The sequence below is a fragment of the Hibiscus syriacus genome, unplaced genomic scaffold, assembly GCF_006381635.1.
Source record: "Hibiscus syriacus cultivar Baekdansim isolate YM2019G1 unplaced genomic scaffold, ASM638163v2 tig00110187_pilon, whole genome shotgun sequence".
NCBI lineage: Eukaryota > Viridiplantae > Streptophyta > Magnoliopsida > Malvales > Malvaceae > Hibiscus > Hibiscus syriacus.
Genome location: NW_024062618.1, coordinates 2,193,247 through 2,213,964, shown reverse-complemented (window position 1 = coordinate 2,213,964; position 20,718 = coordinate 2,193,247). Strand labels below are relative to the sequence as shown.

Sequence of the window (20,718 nt, the reverse complement as noted above, 5' to 3'; positions counted from 1 at the left end):
GGACTCAACAAAATAACGTCTTATGTTGGCCAGGATAATTCTCATATTGGTGGAGACTATCCTTCTATGCAAGAATCCATTTTACAGAAAAAGAAAGCTAAAGGGAGGAAAAAGGATAATGTGGGTTCTTCTAGTAAATTGGATCAATTAGTAGGTGGTGGAGGCTGCGACACCCGGAAGCCTCGGGATGCTACTATGGGTGTTGCAGTGCTACTAAATGAGATTAGAACTAAGAAAAAGGATATGGTTGAGAAGGCTAAGAGTAGTGTGACAAGTTCTGGAGTTGGTAATGGAGGTTCCCCCATCATTAGTTAGATGATTATTTGTTTCTGGAATGTGAGGGGCATAAATAATGTGCTCAAACGAGGCAAAATTTTTAAAAGACTAGAGAATCTTAGTGTGGGTATCATGTGTTTCATGGAAACTAGAGTTAGGAGCTCTAATGTCTCCAATGTGGTTGATGCTTTTGTTGATGAATGGAACTTTGAGGCTAACTATCAGTATATTGAAGGTGGTAGAATTTGGATTTTATGACATAAGAGGTTGTCATTTTCTGTGATTGGTGGTTGTGATCAAGCTCTGTCTATTAGAGGTGATATTTCTGGTCACAGAGTTGTTATTACTGCTATTTATGGTAGTAATAGCAGTCAGTCTAGAAGAGGACTTTGGGATTATCTAAGGAGTCTGGAGAGTGAGATTAGCCATTATTCATGGGTGTTGGGTGGTGATTTCAATGTTATTGCTGATGCCCAAGATAGTTCTGACTTTGATTTGGGTTCACACTCTTCAACTGATATGGAAGAGTTCAAGGACTGCCTGGAGGATCTGGATGTGCAGGATCATCCTTTTACAGGGCCTCTCTTTACCTGGTCTAACAAACAGGATGAGACTTATTTGGCTAGGAAGTTGGATAGGATCCTCACCAATTCCCAGTGGCTGCTGGATTTTCCATATTCTTATGTTGAGTTCAAGGCCCCTGGGGCTTCTGACCATTGCCTTGGGTTAATTTGGACTCAGAAAGAGGCTCAAGTCCATAGACCTAAGCCTTTCAAATTTTTCAATGCTGGACTACAAATGAAAACTTCTTGAGCAGTGTGAGGGAATCTGGTCAATGCACTGTGAGGGCAATGCAATGCAGGTCCTATTTAACAAAATGAAAAGACTGAAGCTTGTTCTGAATTAAACAAAAATCATTTCTCTGATATATCTAGGGTAATTGCCAAGAGGGCAGAACTGGAGTCTGTTCAACTCTCTATCATATCTGGTGCTAGCCATTTTGGGGTGGAAGAGGAAAATAAGGTCCATGCTGACTTAGTGGATCTTGAAGTGGTTGAGCTTGAGTTTTACAGGCAGAAAGCAAAGATTCACTGGTTGTAGGAGGGAGATTTGAGTACTAAATTTTTTCATCAAAAGGTTGCTCTCCATAAAAAGAACACTATTAGAGTTATTAAGAGTGAAGATGGACAATGCCATGAAACATTTGATGGTATGGCTGCTGAATTAGTGGACTTCTTTAGAAATTTAATTGGTACTACTGACCCTATGGTTCAAGAGTGTTCTCCTGAGTGTTTGAAGGAATTCTTGAGCTATATTCTGCCTGCTGGTGCAGAGAGGGTTCTGGAGAGAGTGGTTTCAGATAGTGAAATTAAAGAGGCCATTTTTAGACAAGATAAAGACAAGAACCCAGGACTTGATGGGTTCACATCCTGGTTCTTCAAGGTGGCTTGGGGGATTGTTCATACTGATTTCCTCAATGTGTGAGGTATTTTTTCCAGTCCTCCTATCTTTTACCTACCTTTAATGCCACTACATTAGTTTTAGTGCCTAAGTCCTTGAATGCTTGTATGGCTAGGGAATTTAGACCCATTTCTTGTTGCTCAGTGGTATATAAAACTATTACTAGGATATTGGTCACTAGAATTACTCAGTTCTTCCCTGAAATGATCTCTGCTAGTCAATCAGCATTTGTCAAGGGTATAAGCATCACTGACAATACTCTTTTAGCCCAGAAATAGTTAAGGGCTATTATAGAAGAAATCTTTCTTCTAGATGTGCTATAAAGATTATTTGTAGAAAGCCTTCGACTCTATTAGCTGGAAGTTCTTATTGAATGTTTTTAGAGCTATGGGGTTCCCTGCAAGATTCTGTGGATGGATTGAGACTTGTGTGACTACCCCTAGGTACTCAATTGCTCTGAATGGCAGTCTTGTGGGGTATTTTAGGGGTGCTAGAGGTGTCAGACAGGGGGACCCATTGTCCCCATACCTATTTGTAATTGCTATGAATGTTCTCTCCAGATTGCTTGATGTTGCTGCTAGGAATGGGATTTTCATATTACATCCAAAATGTAAGAGAATTTCTCTCACACATCTCTGTTTCGCTGATGATCTGCTGCTATTTTGTCATGGGTCTATGGAATCAGTGTTAGGAGTTAAAAGCATCTTAGAAAAATTTTATCATCTGTCTGGGCTCAAATTAAATGCCCTGAAAACTGAACTCTTTGCATGTGGGGTTAATAGAGGTGATTTAGAGCAGATTCAACCAGTCACAGGGTTTAGATCTTGTAATATTCCTGTCAGGTATTTGGGAGTTCCTTTTGTGACTCGTAAGCTCTCAAGGAATGACTGCACTACTTTGCTGGAGAAAATTAAGGATAAATTGAGGATGTGGTCGAGTAGGAAATTGAGCTTTTGGGGGAGACTCCGACTTATTAAAGTTGTCCTCTTTAGTATCTTTAATTACTGGAGTAGGCAGTTGGTTCTGCCTAAGGGTGTGATTCAAGACATTGAGAGGATGTCCATGAGGTATTTTTGGAAGGGTAATGACTCCCCTATTCGTGGTGCAAGAGTCAGCTGGTGCCAGATTTGTTCTATCAAATCTGAAGGTGGCTTAGGGCTAAAAAGTTTGATTGGTTGGAATAAAACTTGTTGTTTCATGCTTGTTAGAAATATTCTGGTTGGTGAGGGATCATTATGGATTGCATGGATTAAGGCATATTGCTTTAAACTTGATGATTACTGGAATGTTGAAAATAAATCCCACTTTAGTTGGATTCTTAGAAAGTTGATTAATCTGTGAGAGGAAGCCAGAGGTTTATTTGATGCTTTAGGTAGCTGGTCACAAATTAGGGGGAATTGGATTTGGAACAGAATTCAGAGTAGGAAGAGCAAAATTGCTTGGCATAAAGTTGTTTGGTTTCCTGCTCATCCTTAAATTTTCCTTGATTGCGTGGATGGCCATCCTTGATAGATTACCTACCAGGGAGAGACTTTGTAGGTTTGCTATGGTGACTGGTGCAAGTTGTGGACTTTGTGGCACTGATCTGGAATCAGGAATCATTTATGCATGGACTGTCTTTTTTCTAGGGGGTTTGGAACGCTATAATTCAGCTCTGTGGGCTGTAAATTCAGTGGCCTAGTTGAGATCATATGCTTGACTGGCTGGTCAGGAATCTGAAAGGCAAATCCTGTTAGTGCACATTCTTAAACTCTCATAAACTGGTTTTGTTTACTTCATTTGGGAGGAGCGCAATCGCAGATGTTTTAGAGGTGTGATGTGTTCGATAGATACTATTGTAACTACCATTAAAGAGGTTGTTAGAATCAAGTTACATAGACATTACATGAATAGGCTAGATAGTGTTAATAGACAGTTATGTATTGATTGGGGCCTATTCTAGATGGTTTTATGTACTTTGTACCAACTTGCTGCTTTCTTTGGATGATATACAATTTGATTATCCAAAAAAAATAACGTCTTATACCACGAGACCATTTGTGTATTTTGTCCTAAATAATTACGTAGAATATTGGCTTCGATGGAGAGATTCGCTGAGAGCAATAAGTGATGAACTAAATACACTGTATAATATTTGTTTTCTTATACAAATAGAAACATTTGGTTTTATTAGAAGATATGAAATATTTAAAATTATCATGAAATTTAATAATAATTGCAAATGAAATATATAATTAGAATATTTTATATAAATATTAGCATAAAAATTACCCAGTTAAAATTATATAAAGACTATATAAGAAAAAATATTAAAAATCTTTTTAAAAACTTCAAACAAAATATAAATACTAACGAATTCTAAATACATCGATAAACGCTAAATATTCATACCTAATTACAACCTGTAAGGAACATGCAACAAATATAAGCAAATGAGAATCATTGAAATGACCATCCAGCACAGTTAGTAGAGCGTAAGGTTTTTAATCTTGGGGTCTTGGGATCGAGTCCCACGGAAGGTATTTTATAATTCGGAGGTCTCCTACGGAAGTTTCTCTCAACCTGGTGTTGGGAGCAACCTATTATCCTACCTCCCCTTACCCCATTATATATCGGAATAAGGGTAAGCTAGCTTCATCAGAACCATCGCCATAATAAAATCATATCATCTTCCCCAAAGATATTCAATGCCCAATGTCGTAACGGCCCAGCATTAAAGAAGGCCTAAAGGGTCCAAATGCATTAAGTCGGGAGCAAGTAAGTCCAACCCTATTATTTTGGAAATAATTTGTATGTTATATTTATGTATAAATTTAATATTTTTTAAACTTATTATAAATTTTTGTCTATTTTGCTTTAAATTTTTCTTAACAGTAAATCATATAAGTAGTCGCTAAATTTTGTTGAAATAATTTTTTTCGCTTACTAAAGTTTTATAAAATGATGATTAAACTTATTAAATTGATGTCAAATAGTTATTGCATGTTATAAAATAATGATAAATGTTGATAATTTAAGGACTATTTTGTAATAGTTCAATAATTTTAGTAATCTTCAGAAACTTTAGTGATCAAAAGACTATTTTAGCATAATTTAGTGACTATTTGTATATCTTATTCTTTTTTAAATATCTAATAGATCAACTATTAATGAGTTAGGTCGTGCTTATTATTTTATTTATTTTTATTCAAAGTACGTAATATTTTGAATCAAACACATTCTTTAAAAAATGTGAAATATATTAGAGGTCACTAAATAATGTCCAAATGATCTTTTTGGTCATTTAACTTTCAAAATATAAAATGATCATTAAATTTATTAAACTATTATAAAATGGTCATCATGACATTACAAACTGATCATTAAAATTATTAATGTATTACAATTATTATAATATTATGATAATTATTACAAAACGATCATCATGAAAATTTATTAACAAAAATATCATTTTAACATAATTCAATGTGTTGATGTGAAAACACCTTCATAGCTTTCATTAATGTCCTTGTTGGTCCAATCTCTCCACATTTCAGAGCTAGGGGTGTAAACAGCCAAGTCAAGCTCGAGTATTGCCGACTTCAACTCGAACTCAAAAGTTTTAAATGTAAACTCGACTCAACTCAAAAACTCGCGAGCCTAAAATTTTCAAACTTGACTCGAAATATAATATTAAAACTCCTCAAACTCAAAAAAAATTCAAGAGCTCAATTCAAGCTCAATTCAAACTCAATTTAAGCTTGATACAAACTCAAGTGCTCACCACGTGACTACGTAAATTAAACCATTAAGTTTGAGCTTTAATTTATAAATCACTTGTGGAGCACTTGCTTCTATCTTAAAGATGTGGGATATAAGGCCACATGTTGTATGTGGGATATACTGCCAGAACTTCACCCTCTTCCCCGTGCTCTTCACCCTCTTCAACACCCTGTTCATCGGAGACTGCTAAACAAGCTTCATTGAAGCCTCCAACATCAATAATTCAACATCATCATCATCAAGATCAAGGGATACCACCTCAAGATCATCTGGAAAGACATACACAGCACGTGTAACTTAGCAAACATATTTCACCTCAATTTTTGCTTTTATCTGTTTTATTAGCAAACATTCAGTAATTCTTTTATATCTTGAGAAATATCTGATCTAATGCAAGATATTTCCATCTGTTTTTGAACTGTTAATATATCGTTTGTCATACTGTTTAACTTATCTTTAGGTCTTACTCGGCATTGGGGAGATAATTTCTTCTAGGTCCTGTCCTAAGGTATCAACCTATTGAACCATCAAAGACATTATTTGATATACAAAACTGATTTGTCTCCTTCCACTATTAGGTACTTCTGTTGATTGGTTCTCATGATAGAGAGACAAGTGGCTTCTCTGCGTCTTCTTTTGTTACGGCTATTACAGATGCTCTGAATCGTACATATGGAGATTCTCATAATTGTTTAAGAAACCTTGTGAGTGAATGAATTTAGTTACAGTTGATAATTATATCGAAAACATTTTCCTTAATTAATGACCAAAGTACAGGCATGGAGAAGACTCGAGTACGAGTACTCCCTTCAACCAATAATATAAGGAAAACAGAAAGAAGATAGGGTAATCTCATTTACTGCAGTTCATTCTTTGTGCAGCCAAGTCAGTACATCAATACACTTTTGGTGCCCAAAGATGGTGAAATCCCCATAGACATCCAAGGCTTGTCTTCCCAAGGAATCTTTGACGTGGTATGTTTGCCTACAACCATAATCCTATTCTTATCAAACCAATTTCTTACCATTTCTAATGGGAACTGACTCATATGGTCATGCACTGAGTTAGTTCTATTAAGTCAGTTTCTTATGAGGAGAACCAGTCCTAGAACTAGAAAAACCCCACTTCTATTTCCTTGAGTTCCCTGTGGAAGCTAGTCCACTATCTTCTACCTTTCTCCAAACCCCAATGTGGTGGTCTCGTATCATATGTATTTATATTTGAAACTTTAGTACTAATGACTAAGGTACTCCTAATGACTAAGGTACTCCATAACCAAAACACTCGAACAATTCTGTCTTGGCATTTATTTTTATCCACTAATTCTATAGTTTATAAGACCCTATAATTTATACGTATTTTGTATTTAAGTCATTGATTTAATTCCAATTTTGTAAGTTTAATTTTACATTTACGTGAATTTAATTATCATTCTAAAGTTAGTATATTTAGCTTAAATTAGTCCTCACATTTAGATTTCTCTTAATTTAGTCCCTGTTTAGGATTATATTCTTTAATTAGTTGTGTATATTTTTTTTTGCATGTTGATATGTTTATGTATAAGTATGCGATTGATTTATTTAGGAGTCACATAACATTATTTTGCATAATTTGTATGTTACCTTCATGTGCATAACTTAACCCCTATCACATAATCAGATTTAGATTTTAGGGTTTAATGTTTATAGTTTATGGTTTATGGTTTAGAGTTTAAGATTTATTGTAAAGACATTAATTAATCGACTTGGTATCGATTTATGAGGTAAGTATAATTTAGGGTTTATGGCTTATAGTTTAAGGTTTAGGATTTATAGTTTAGGGTTTAGGGTTTATTGCAAGGACATTAATTAAAATTTGAGGTTGTTGTATTATAGAATTTTTAATATATTTTTAAAATTTTATAATTATCAATAGTGTATTTTTAATAATGTAATTTTAAAAAATCTAAAATTATAATATAACATTTTCTGAGCTGCTCACGAGCTTTTCGAGTCGAATATCGAGTAGCTCGATCTGTCTCGTCTCATTTACAACCCTATTCAGAGCTGCTTCACAAAGAATATTCAATTTGGAGGGCAGAAAAAGCAAGAGTCGGTCAAACAAGACTTGGAAAAACATTTAAAGTCTTTGCCGCCTCAAAGTCTTGCAAAAAGGGTCTTTAAAAGAAGTGGCTTTTGCATTTTTCGATTTGCCAATGCACCACTCAATTACCTGGGGATGACATTATCATCCAACAATAACATATCTATCCTCTTTGCTAATGCTGATGCTGTTGAATATATCAAGTTCAGTGGGTGGGAATATGATGCACATTAATATCAGTAGCTAATTTTACCATGTGGAAATCCACACCTATGTTCTTGGGGGTGAAGATTTGCAGATGAAGTGAAAAATGATACTAATTTGGCCATACAGGGAGATGGTTGGAAGGTTCCTGTTTGGCATGCGAGAAAATTCCATATATGTGGTTGAACAGATTGGGATAGGAGATTTCTAAGTGGATTCTGACATGGAATTTTGTTGGCAACCCATTAAGCCATTCGACCAATCTTTTTCATTTTGCTTCTTATTTTCTGGTAAAGCTTTGAGAGATTTGTTAAGTAATGGATGGAGCATGTCAAATTTGGAGATTAGCCTGATTAAGTGGTGCACTAAGAGACGTTTGTGCCCACAATCTTCAACAATTTGTTGCCGTTTTTGTGCTATTATATTTATTAAATATTTAAGGATAAACTATCGACTTATCACTTTTCTTTTACATTACAATTTTACTTATTAAATTTAAAAAACTTAAAGTTTTAATTAATTATATTATCATTTTATCAAGTTTTCATCATTTACATGGTTGATTGTTATATTTTGACTATCGAGTAGTTAATGTTGTTAATTTAATGACATGACATGTAGACTCTTGATATTTAGATATAATACTATTTTGATCATAAACTTTAGATGTAATATCATTTTGACCACTAAACTAAAGATTAAAATATCAATTTTATCACTAAATTTGACTATCACCTTCTTTACTGATCACCGCCGTTATTATCATTATTTGATCACTAATGTTATCATTGTCATTATTTATTTTTAATTTAAGAGACAACACTGTTTCCATGACATGTCCTGTCGTGTCTCTTAGCCACCCTTATATATCCTCTTCTCTTAAAGTTTCTCAATGAACCCGTAAAAGCAGTTCATCATTTGTGATTTGTCTCTTCTCAGACTCAATTATGTCTACTTCTTCATGTTCTAATTGGTTACTTTCTTATAGAAAACTCAAGTTCTTTACTAGAACCCATAGGTATATGCAATCCAAAGCAGCAAGAAAAACGATCCTGTTCATCGTCCTCTGAGCACTCAAACAAGTTAAGAACGAAGAACAACAATGATAAAGCGGAAGATCGTCAGCTAGTTAAGGAAAAAGAAACCGATCTCGATGGTTCCGCAGTGTTGCAAAAAACAGTGAAGAGGCTTAACTTTGGGAGCTGGGAAGAGAAAGAGATGGCTGCTATAGCGATCGAGAAACTCGTTAGAGAAGACGATATGGCAAGTAAGCTGATGGCAGAGCTTGGAGTTATAAATATGCTTGTTTCCATGGTGGCTACTGAGGTGGTCGGCCGCAATCGGGCCCCATCAAGGCGTTGATCGAGCTTGCTAATGAAACTTTTACGTAAGTTTTCCACTACATATTTGTTCATGGGTCACATGTTAATCATATATTTCATAATTCTGTAATTAATCTTTCTCTCTCTCTTCTTTTCCAGCAACGAGGCTTTAATGCTAGAGGCTGGAATATTATCAAAGTTACCGAAAGACATTAACGTTGTGGATGAACAAACAAGGCATGATTTGCAGAACTGTTATCATCATTATCTTCTACATCAATACCCGTTTTTCTCTCAACAAGCCTGAGATCCTCCAATTTCTCATCGCCATTCTCGAGTCACCTTCTAGCTTTGAAACCATGGAACTTTGTCTAGGTGTTATATAACCTATCTGCAGTTTTAGAAAATGCTGGACTTTTGGATCTAATGGAGTCGTCCACACGCTCTTGAAGCTGTCTTCATGCAACGATCTTTCGGAGAAAACACTAGCGGCATTAGGTCATTTGGTGGTGACTTTGATCGGGAAAAGGGCAATGGAAGATAGTTCAATGGTACCAGAGAGCTTGATCGAGATCCTAACATGGGAAGATAAACCCAAATGCCAAGAATCATCGGCCTATATACTAATGATTTTAGCTCATCAGAGCTCTACTCAGAGGGACAAAATGTCGAACGCCGGTATCGTTCCGGTGCTTATCGAAGTGTCCTCACTGAGGAGCGTTTAGCACAAAGAGAGGAATGAAATTGTTGCAGTGGTTTAAAGACGAACGGCAAGCGAAGATGGGACCTCATTCTGGACCACAAACAGGAAGGGTGGCAATGGGTTCACCATTGCATACAAAGGAGGGTCAAGAAGGGAAGAAAATGATGAGTTTGGTGAAGCAAAGTCTTGATAAGAATATGGAAATTATTACTCGAAGGGCTAATGGTGGTGCTGGGGGTGTTCATTCTTCTACTATCAACTCATTGCTCCTCACCACAACCTCTAAAAGCTTCACTTTCTAAAATGTTCTTTTTTATCTTTGTAAAAACACTTCCGTGAACAATTAAAAAAATCCAAGTTAAGACATTTGGTTTTTTAGATAGAGTCATAATTTGAATTTTGATGCTGTGAACGAAATGAATTGAATTAAGAAAATTGTTCTTATAATGAACCTTTATACTACTTAATTTAAATTAGTTAATCAGTAGATTGAATACTAAAAATTATATAAAAGATAATTAAAATTCATTATAAGGATAATTCTCTTAATTCAGTATTTTATCTCATCCTACCAATTGACAATTGAATATATAATTTTCATTTAAGTACCCGTCAAGTAATATTCAATATTTTTAATCATCCTTAATACATATCTGATGAATTAATTTATACGTCTAAATGGTAAAACCAGTGCATTAAATATTAATTGATGAATTCAACAATAAACAAATGAAAAAAAGTAGTGAATTGGATTTTAACCGGGGCCGACTGATCAGGTTTAATTCAGGATCTTCTCTCGTCAATCTTGTCATGGCTTTCGACGCTTAAAGAAAAACCTGTAAGTGTGTTAAAAAGGTTGGATTCCCTCTCTTTTTTTTCTTTCATAATTTAGTTTTCTTTTTAGATCATTCTCAAGTTTGTGCCCAGTATGCATTAGCAAGTTTCAGAGCTTCCTGAATTGTTCATCTAACTTTTTTTTTATTCTGCTAATAACTTAACAGTTTACTAATAATAACCTTTCTACTTGTTGAGCATTTGGGTTTTCTTATTTCTTTAAAATTTTCTGCTTCTGCATGATGATTATATGATTTTTTTTGTTTCTCTTTTTAGATTATGAAATTATTCTTCTTTGGCTCAAGTTTATTTATTTTTGTGGGGTTAAAATTTGAAGCTCCGATGGTTAAATTGAGATTGGCACTTAAATGGTTTTTAACAAATTCTGTCTTCATTGTAGCTTGTATAAAATTTTGATCAGTTGGGTTCACTCATCCTCTTGAGTTCTTCAAAATCCTTGAAGCAGTTCCTCTGTATTTGACTGTTGAACAAACCTTTACCTATTTGAGATACTTTACATTGTGAATAAAAGAATTAATAGCATGTGAAAAGGGACTAGTCTAATCCTTATTGTTTCTTACTATCCATCTTAATATTTGTTTTCTTATACCAGCTTCAAAAATTTCAAAACTCTTGCGACCATTTAATTTGATTCAGTTCTAGATGTTGCAACTCAAAACAAAGATTTCCGGGTGCTTTCAATTGCTACACCGCAATTTCAGAGACTTCTCCATCTGTTTTTCCTGAAACCTTATTCCTTTCCTGGATTTGAACTAAGATCATGAGCATTGCTGGAAAGATGATGTTCCCTCATCTCTGTCTGGGAAATAAAGTTTATTCTACTTGATGTAATGTGTCTTCTTTGTACTTGGATGGAGAATTTCCCCAACATAATTCTTAAACCACGGCGTTTTGCAGTTTATATACTCCCTGGTGCATTAAACCCGGTTCTGTGTCCGAAAAAGTGAACTAACACATCCATGTTTGAGCTCAATATGGATGGCAAATCTAAAGGAATAGCTTGGGTTGGCAACATTTATCAGAAGTTTGAACCATGTGCTTGGAGATGGATGATATGGTCTGCCAGTATTGGTTTGCATACATTCTTTTGTTCTCATAAAGTTAAGTACCGATACCTTTTCTGCTTTGATACACTTTAATAAAGCTTGGCATCAATGTTGCTAATATCTCATAATGTTAGGAAACATTTCAATACGTTGTAGACCAGTTGCAGACGGTGGGCTAATGTTAAACAATTCTGTACAGAACTAATGCAAGAAGTGCTCCCTTCATCTCCTACCAATTTGAAGGAAGAACTTAACTCGTCTCTGGTGCAAAATGCTGATGTAGCCAATGAAGATTGGAACACAAGTGTTGATAAAGAACGCATTAAGAACTGATCCATGCCTCTTCTGTTGAATATGTTGAGGATACACATTTGGGTTTATCTTCAGAGAATGAGTGTGCCTTGGCTTAAGCCTGCGAGAATGAAGCTCAGAAAATTGATACTACTCTAGATGATGCCTTATTAGAATCAAAGGGTATGTATTATATCTGTCGATCTTTTCTGTTGGTAAGGTTGGGTTTATATATATATATAGTATCTCCCGCATGCCCTTTGTTCATTCCCATATATTCTGGAAGCAGTCATTATCTAAGACTCAAGGTTAGATTAAACTAATCTGTTGCATTCTGTTCTGGAACCAAAGGAAGAAAACCACCATGTTTTGTTAAAGTGATTCTTTGTACCATTGTAACGATATTAAATGGTTTTGTTGCAGAAGAGGCTAGCAATAAATCTGTTCTGAAATTGGAACTAGAAGCTGTTCCAGTTCCATTTTTAATAAACTAAAGCTTGAAGAAAGTTGCATTAGTTGACGGTAGTGAGCTCCGTTCTCTTTCTAATGAATTACGAGAACGCCAATCATTCAAGGTAGGATACTCTTACCCTCCTTAGAACTTTCAGTAAATTCAGGCTGCTCTCTAATGTTTAGCTCGGCATGAACATCCGTATCAAGATGCTCCGTTGAATCTAACATTTCATCATGTTTTCTGGAACAGATGAAGTTTCGGGATGCGTTTTCTTCGAGTCGAGGTTACCGAAGCCATACAATGAACAGCATCCAGGATCTAGCAAGGAGAAAAGAAACAGCCTTGAACTATTCAATGATACCACCAAGTCATAATCACAAGAGATGGGATTTTGTGAATCGGATTGGGAGATTATTTAGATAAAACTAAAATGGTTTTGAGAACAAACACAGACAAAGGTTATCAATTCACGAGACTAGAATTTCAATGGAGAGAATTAGGCAGTGAGTAAGCTTGATGGAAAATTGTTTTCCCTCTAAATTGCAGCATTTGCTTGTATTAATTAATCAAGTAATGTTAGTATTAATTATAAACAAACATTAATCAACATGAAAAAACCCATTGGTGGTCTCCTGATCTAATCATGTACCTACCAAACTCCATGAACGGTCCACAGAAGCTCGAAGATTATAAAAAGAAAACATTTTTATTTTACACACCCTTTTTTGTTAAAAAGAAAACATTTTTATTTTATACACCCTTTTTTGTTCACAAAAAATAGGAAAAAGATTAAATATTAAAAAAGCGTTATTTACAGAACACAAAATGTTGGAAACTGCGGGAAAATGGCTGACCCCTGTAGTTTGCTAGGACCCTTTTTCTGTAATCCCTCTCTTCCTCTTTTCCTTCTCAAAATCCCAAAATTACCCATCCATTTGCCCTGTAAATCCATGGCTGCCCATTGCCATTGCTCCTCTAATCCTCGACCTACGCAGCCCTCCTTGATCGTCTTCTCAGGTACCCTTTTCTCCGCGTTTTGATTAATAAACATTTTAAATTTAATTAAAAAAGTCATACGGGGAGGTTTTTCTTCTATGGTGGTTTTAGGTGGGACGGCGTTTAATGGCGTTGTGGAAGAGCTTAAGAAGTTAACAGTTCGAGTTGCTCATGTTCTTCCTGTTTCTGATGATGGAGGAGGAAGTACTGCTGAGATTGTTCGAGTTCTTGGTAATTTTTTTACCCATTTTTAAAGCATAACACTTATAGCGTTAATTTAGATATTTTCAGAAAACAATTCTCAGTTGACATAGGAAACATTAGTTGTTGAAGTTGTATTGACATGAAAGAATTTTGCCTGTACTTGAATTGTTTAATCAGATGGCCTTGTTTTAATTAGACTGTGTTTGGTTCTTACACCATGATTTGAAAATTTCTTTGACTTGAGATAAAAGAGTGTTGCTGAATTAATGTTACAGCTAAAATATATAAAATTTTATTTTAAATTCAGTACGTTATTCTTGATATTGTTTAGGTGGTCCTGCTGTTGGGGACATAAGGTCAAGATGTTTGAGATTGGCTGATGAAAGCACTTCTGAAGCTCTGGCTGTCCGAAGATTGCTTGGTTATCGTTTGCCTATTAATCAGCAACAAGCCAAGTCGGAATGGTAGTGTTTCCCTCTGATAATTTTTCTGTACTACTTTCATTTTAACACTATTGATTAGTCATTTAGATTTTCCCCCTCTTGTTAAGCAAGTTTTGATAATTTGATTGCTGCTTTTCTTTTTCGATTGTGCCATTTTCCATATACTCCGTTTTATTGATAAATGCACTTGCAGGCACAGCCACTTAAGAATTGGAAGAAGATTCGGATAGAACATTCTTTGTTAACTATGTCTTTTAAACTTCATTCTAAACCTAGACATGGAAACTTATTACAAATTTGACAATTCTGTTACTATTTTTTATCTTATTTGGATTTCTTTTTACTTATTAATATATATATTATTATGTACTTGAATAAATTTGTTGATTACGAGTATTATCCGCTTTTAACTCCTATTGCTTCGGATGTTTGTCTTCTGAATTTTTTTCATTTACTTGCTAGGTGGTAAATATGGTGGGAGTATTGAGTAATAGTGTGCTGAGTTGAGAATTTGACAGGTATAAAATATTGGAAGAAGAACATTCACTATGGGAAGGTGTATCAAAACCATACAGGGAAACAATTCGAGCTTTTCTGGCTTACTTTCAGAACGAGGTTAAGTCTTATATTATCATTTTCTATACCAGATTTCATAGCATTTTATCTATTATTCTTTTTTATCAAACATACATGCTTTATTTTGCTGTCTTTGACACATCTAAAGGACATCATCCGTATCAAATAATACTTAACTGTTAACGAGGTTAAGTCTTATATATCATTTTCTATACCAGATTTCATAGCATTTTATCTATTATTCTTTTTTATCAAACATACATGCTTTATTTTGCTGTCTTTGACACATCTAAAGGACATCATCCGTATCAAATAATACTTAACTGTTAACACTATTTGTCTTCTGTAATCTGCTGCATCTCCAATGTTTCATCACTCCTTGGTTGAAAAGATGATTGGAATGGAGATTAATCTATGATATCCTTGTATACAGATTCTGAGAAGGCCTATTGAATCATTCTGTTTCAGTAATGGAAGGTACTTTGTTTTGTTATATTTATACCTTGTCAAGGTTTCCATTTCAGTACATTGAAATTCTAATTGCCCCTTCTTGAATTTCCATGCCTTAAGTTTTCATGCTCTGCTGAGCGTTTGGTATTATTAGGCCTGATGTTGTAACTTGTAACTGATATAGAAACTTGTTTCAATGATTCTTGTCATTTGTTTCAATTTGATTAACAATGCATTTAAGTACTACTTTTTATTTGTTTCTGTGTTGACTGTTTTCCTTTCGTTCCAGCTGGCTCTTTCTTTTTTGCTTTGCTGTTTGTTGAGTGTAATTCGTCTTAAGAGTACTAGTTCTCGTGAATATGTAAACTAGCATTTGCTTTGTTGTTTCATCTTGGCATGGTAGTGTAGATTTGTATCAGAGTACTAGTTCGTGAATATGTAACTAGTATTCGAAGACATTATTACAATCTTAGTGACTTATTCTCCGCTGGATTGCAGCATCGGGAATTTTTTCTTTGCAGGAGCAGTATATTTTTCAGTCATTAGATGCTGCAATTTTTTTTGTTTTCACGGGTTTCAGATATCCAGCAGAAAGTTTGGTCCTCCCAGTCATTTCAACCCAACGACAGGCTCACTTTTAGGATGTCTTAACAGATGGGACAGTTATACGAGGACAATGAAATTTCCCATCCAACCAATGTCAAAGGACCTGTATAAGGTTTGTCAAGTTTAATTCATGATGAAAAGCCTATCATATAAATGTCGACTAATTGCTGCATTCCAAATTCAACTTTCAGGAATAAGATATCATAATAAGTGTGTTGATCACTGCGATGCCTTGATTCTCGCATTCTCTTTGATTTTAAATCTCAAAGATGCTAAGTTATAATGGTTGAAAAGTGAAAACTTCTTGACCTAGTGCTAAACATGTTTTTGTTTTGCTTTGGACTTTGTGGGATGGTGTGGGAATGAGAATATGGGAAGTCTGGAGTTCTTAATGTTGCTCTGCATCTGATATTTAAATGAAACCAGAATGCTGCCTGTTCTGAATTTATAATTTCATTGTTCTGTTTACTCTTTTTTTTTTTGTTCTAGCCTTATTTTTTCCTGAATTGCACCCCCTTATTTCCTATCGTTTGGTGTTCCTGAATTTTTTTTATGTGGGAGTTGAAATCGAGATGTCACACTAAGAAGACTTCGATTTTGGAGTTTTAAAATCCATCCATGGCACCAATATTCCTTGAAATGACCGTTAGTTGGTTTTCTGAATGACGAAAATTCTACTAATGATGTTAAATTTACACTTGTTAGTTCATGCTTGAATGCATCATTTTAAACTGAAACCAATGTTCCACTAATAAAAGTTAGTGCATAAGTTTCTATTGAGCTTCTGATTGAGTTTCAGATTTATCATTGCTACATTCTTACATATAGGTAGATCATCAGTTCCAGCTCTTCCATCACGAATAAAAGGGTATTCTACATGTCAAGTGAGGTACGAATTCACTACACGAGGTAATGATAGATTCTGTAGTTTTTGCTTTGTTGTATTTTGGAATAAGATATTATATATTTTTTCATTGTTTCCCTTCTTATGTCTCTACCATAATGTTCCCTACTTTTAAGTTGCATGGATTGTAATATCCACTGTTAATCTTGCAAATTTGTGTTCTTAAAACATGACTGCAAATTCTACTTGACCAGGTCTTTCCAACTGTCAACCCAGCTGTTCTGGACCAGTTGTCCAATGTGGACTGTATAGTTTATGCTATGGGCTCTCTCTTCACTTCCCTTGCCCATCATTGGTAACACTCTTCAACTTTTTAATATCTAACAAGGACATCCGCATACCTTTTTAATATGCATTACACTTTTATATCTGGAAAGACATACACAGCACCTGGAACTTACATAAGTTCTTGATGTGCAACACAAAATATGTGATTCAAAGGTTCCACATGATGGTAGTTCAGCTGCCACATGTTGTCTCTTTTTCTTTCTAAATTTTTTTTGGTGTCATGAAAACAACTTTTCAATGGATAGGTGCCATGTTGACTGAACGTTTTTGTTGCAGGTTAGAAAATTGAAGCATATTTCACCTGAACTTTTGCTTTTATCTGTTTTTATTAGCAAACATTAAGTAATTCTTTTATTTCTTGAGAAATTTCTGATCTAATGCAAGATATTTCCATCTGTTTTTGAACTGTTATATATCGTTTGTCATACTGTTTAACTTATCTTTAGGTCTTACTCGGCATTGGGGAATAATTTCTTCTAGGTCCTGTCCTAAGGTATCAACCTATTGAGCCATCAAAGACATTATTTGATATAAAACTGATTTGGCTCCTTCCACTATTAGGTACTTCTGTTGAATGGTTCTCATGATAGAGAGACAGTGGCTTCTCTGCGTCTTCTTTTGTTACGGCTATTACAGATGCTCTGAATCGTACATATGGAGATTCTCATAATTGTTTAAAAACCTTGTGAGTGAATGAATTTAGTTACAGTTGATAACTATATTGAAAACATTTTCCTTAATTAATGACCAAAGTACAGGCATGGAGAAGACTCGAGTACGAGTACTCCCCTTCAACCAATAATATAAGGAAAACAGAAAGAGATAGGGTAATCTCATTTATTGCAGTTCATTCTTTGTGCAGCCAAGTCAGTACATCAATACACTTTTGGTGCCCAAAGATGGTGAAATCCCCATAGACATCCAAAGCTTGTCTTCCCAGGAATCTTTGACTTGGTATGTTTGCCTAAACAATAATCCTGTTCTTATCAAACCAATTTCTTACCATTGCTAATGGAACTGACTCATATGGTCATTCACTGAGTTAGTTCTATTAAGTCAGTTTCTTAGGAGGAGAACCAGTCCTAGAACTAGAAAACCCCCCTATTTCCTTGAGTTCCCTGTGGAAGCTAGTCCACTATCTGCTACCTTTCTCCAAACCCGAATGTGGTGGTCTCGTATCGTGTGTATTTATATTTGAAACTTTAGTACTAATGACTAAGGTACTCCATACCAAAACACTCGAACAATTCTGTCTTGGCATTTCTTTTTCTCCACTAATTCTATATGATATGATAACAAGTTTGCATAAATATGGTTTTCTCTACAGTCGTTGTTAACTCCATACATGACCCAAAAGTGGGTACAATTTTTGATCCAGAGTCATTGATATGCTCTTGGCAATGTGTTGAGCAGATACATGAGGACAAAGAATTAATTAGAACTCGAACCTATAATTGGTTTCACGAAGAGCAACATACTTTGAGTACCATTTATCAGATTCTTCTTAGGTATGTAGAATGTGAAAACTATACCTCAGCTACTTGCCCTTCTTCCCCCCCTCCAAGATTAGTACTGTACGTTATCCACAGAAATATTCTAGTGCTGTATTCAGTAAGATACGTGCATATGTTTGGGCATGAAATTTTAATAAAATATCCATAAGAGTGGACATGATAAGCATCTCTGACCATTGTTTACCAGGGGAAAATGATGGAATATGGCATCTGATATTCTTACTTCAATGATTTGCTGCAATTTTGTCACAGGTACATCATTTGAGCAAATGATTTCCTTTCAATTTAGGGATGGGTACATAATTTTATGTTAGAGAGACAAACTTATAAAATTTTAGAAGGATGAATTTATAAATTTTTAAGGAACGAAAATATTATTAATAGAAAATCAAAGAAAATACATAAATTATATGAGAATTTGAAATTTTTAGGGTTGGTTGTCCCGTTAAGGCGTCAACCCCTCTCGATCCATTCCAGCTTCAATTAATTAATAATATCATTCAATGGCTGTATACATCATAGTCCATTGGTAATGGATGATATTCTCAGAATGTAATAAAGTGATGTACGAAGGCAAGTTGCCAAAGTATACACGCTTCTCTTTTGCTAATGATAATTGGTTTTGATTTGAATTCAAAGCCCCTAATTATATACTAGGACTTCTTAGGATTAAAGTGGCCATTGAACTAACTCATGCATGAAAAAAAAGTGAAATCGACCGTGTTTGTCAGAAGAAATTCCTCATACACCGTTTGGTTATTTTGCCATGTACGATGCACCGATCATTGAATAAATGGACCCATTAATCATTGAATAAAAGGAAAAACAAAGAGTATTCAAAATTATTTTAGTCCAATCTATCCGATTGATATGGTAATGTAATTAGTATTGAGTTTAGAAAAAATACTTTAGAAAAATACTACATATTTTATATTTCCAATGTAGCAAACATGGGGTGGTGGCGCAGTTGGCTAGCGCGTAGGTCTCATAGCGTAAGAGTGATCCTGAGGTCGAGAGTTCGAGACCAACCACTTTTGATATTTCTCAAGTGTCGTGGAAACAAATGTAAAAATTGGCCTGAAGAATAATTAAAAGATTTAAGAGTAGAGCTTTGGAACTATCTTTTCCAATTGCTGAAAATGGATAAAATCATGGATCTTGATCAAGTTTGTTACCTTGGAGAAACGATTGGTTTGGTATATGGGAATAACATATTGTTGGGATCCTTCAATTTCATAGATTGGTGTCTTATGGGCTAGAGGACATTGGAACATGTTTTTTCTCTGCGATCGATTAGCAGATTTTGATCACTTAAGAGTTTTCTCAAAGCAATCTCCGAAGGCAAGTCTCGACTCTTTTCGTCCATGGAGGAATTCTAGTAAGGTAACATATTCCTGACTTGATAGGGCATGCATGCATATCATGTTATCATGTATGTACATAGGTTGAGATTGTGATGAAGTTCAGCGATGCCCTTTTATGGCTCTTAAGAACCGTAATCTCATTTTAGTGCATCCATTTCGAATAATAAATCCACATCTCGTAGGTCGTGTTGGAGATATGTTATAAGAAACTCTATTATTGGTCGTAATGGTGTTGGATAGTTGGGACTTTATTGCTTGCAACTGCATCATGCATATGACATGACATTTATACTTGATTTTTTGTATTACTCTGTCTAAATTCTTGTACACGATTCACGTGATTTAATGACTTGATTACACTATTTCCATTACCAATAAGCACTCTTTGGAGACCCCATCAATAAAACAATTATAGTTATCTTGGCATAACATGAACATCTGGAATGGACTGTATCGTGTTCCATTTCACCTATACTTGGTGTAGCATCTATGCCCCATTCAATATATCATCTTCATCATCATCATAGGCCACACTTGTTTTTGGGATACTAATATTTGAACGCCGGCAGATAATGCACAACTCTGCTGTAGAACAATAAATGGAACATAGCTTCTTTATTCCCACTTTCATTGCATAAGCATAAAATAAATGGTACTCCCAGCGTTCCCATTACCAACATGATACAAACAAGACTCCATTCTTCATTTTCGAAAACAAAACTAAGGCTATTTCGAATATGTGCCAGATGACTGAAGAATAATGCTTAGCAATAGCATTGCTGACAAACACAAACATGAGCCAAGCTATCAACATATGTAACTAAACATCCCAAAGCAAAGCATATACATTTGCAAGTAAAACGTTGGGACAAATCATTCATCAGATATCCATAAATGCCAAGTAGAAATTAGAAAAC

At 34.9% G+C, this 20,718-nt stretch overlaps 2 long non-coding RNA genes and 2 pseudogenes across 2 annotated transcripts; all 4 read left to right on the top strand.

Annotated features, from left to right (window-relative positions):
• The first annotated feature begins 5,826 nt into the window (after positions 1-5,826).
• LOC120217688 lies at positions 5,827-6,598 on the top strand. Its single transcript, XR_005525170.1, has 3 exons — positions 5,827-6,007; positions 6,078-6,203; positions 6,381-6,598. It is a non-coding gene; the product is annotated as an uncharacterized LOC120217688 (long non-coding RNA).
• Positions 6,599-8,629: 2,031 nt separating this feature from the next.
• LOC120217687 lies at positions 8,630-10,112 on the top strand (annotated as a pseudogene).
• A 1,759-nt stretch (positions 10,113-11,871) lies between these two features.
• Positions 11,872-13,010, top strand: LOC120217689. The gene is made up of 3 exons (XR_005525171.1): positions 11,872-12,185; positions 12,426-12,577; positions 12,706-13,010. It is a non-coding gene; the product is annotated as an uncharacterized LOC120217689 (long non-coding RNA).
• A 274-nt stretch (positions 13,011-13,284) lies between these two features.
• Positions 13,285-17,612, top strand: LOC120217393 (annotated as a pseudogene).
• The last annotated feature ends 3,106 nt before the right edge of the window (positions 17,613-20,718 follow it).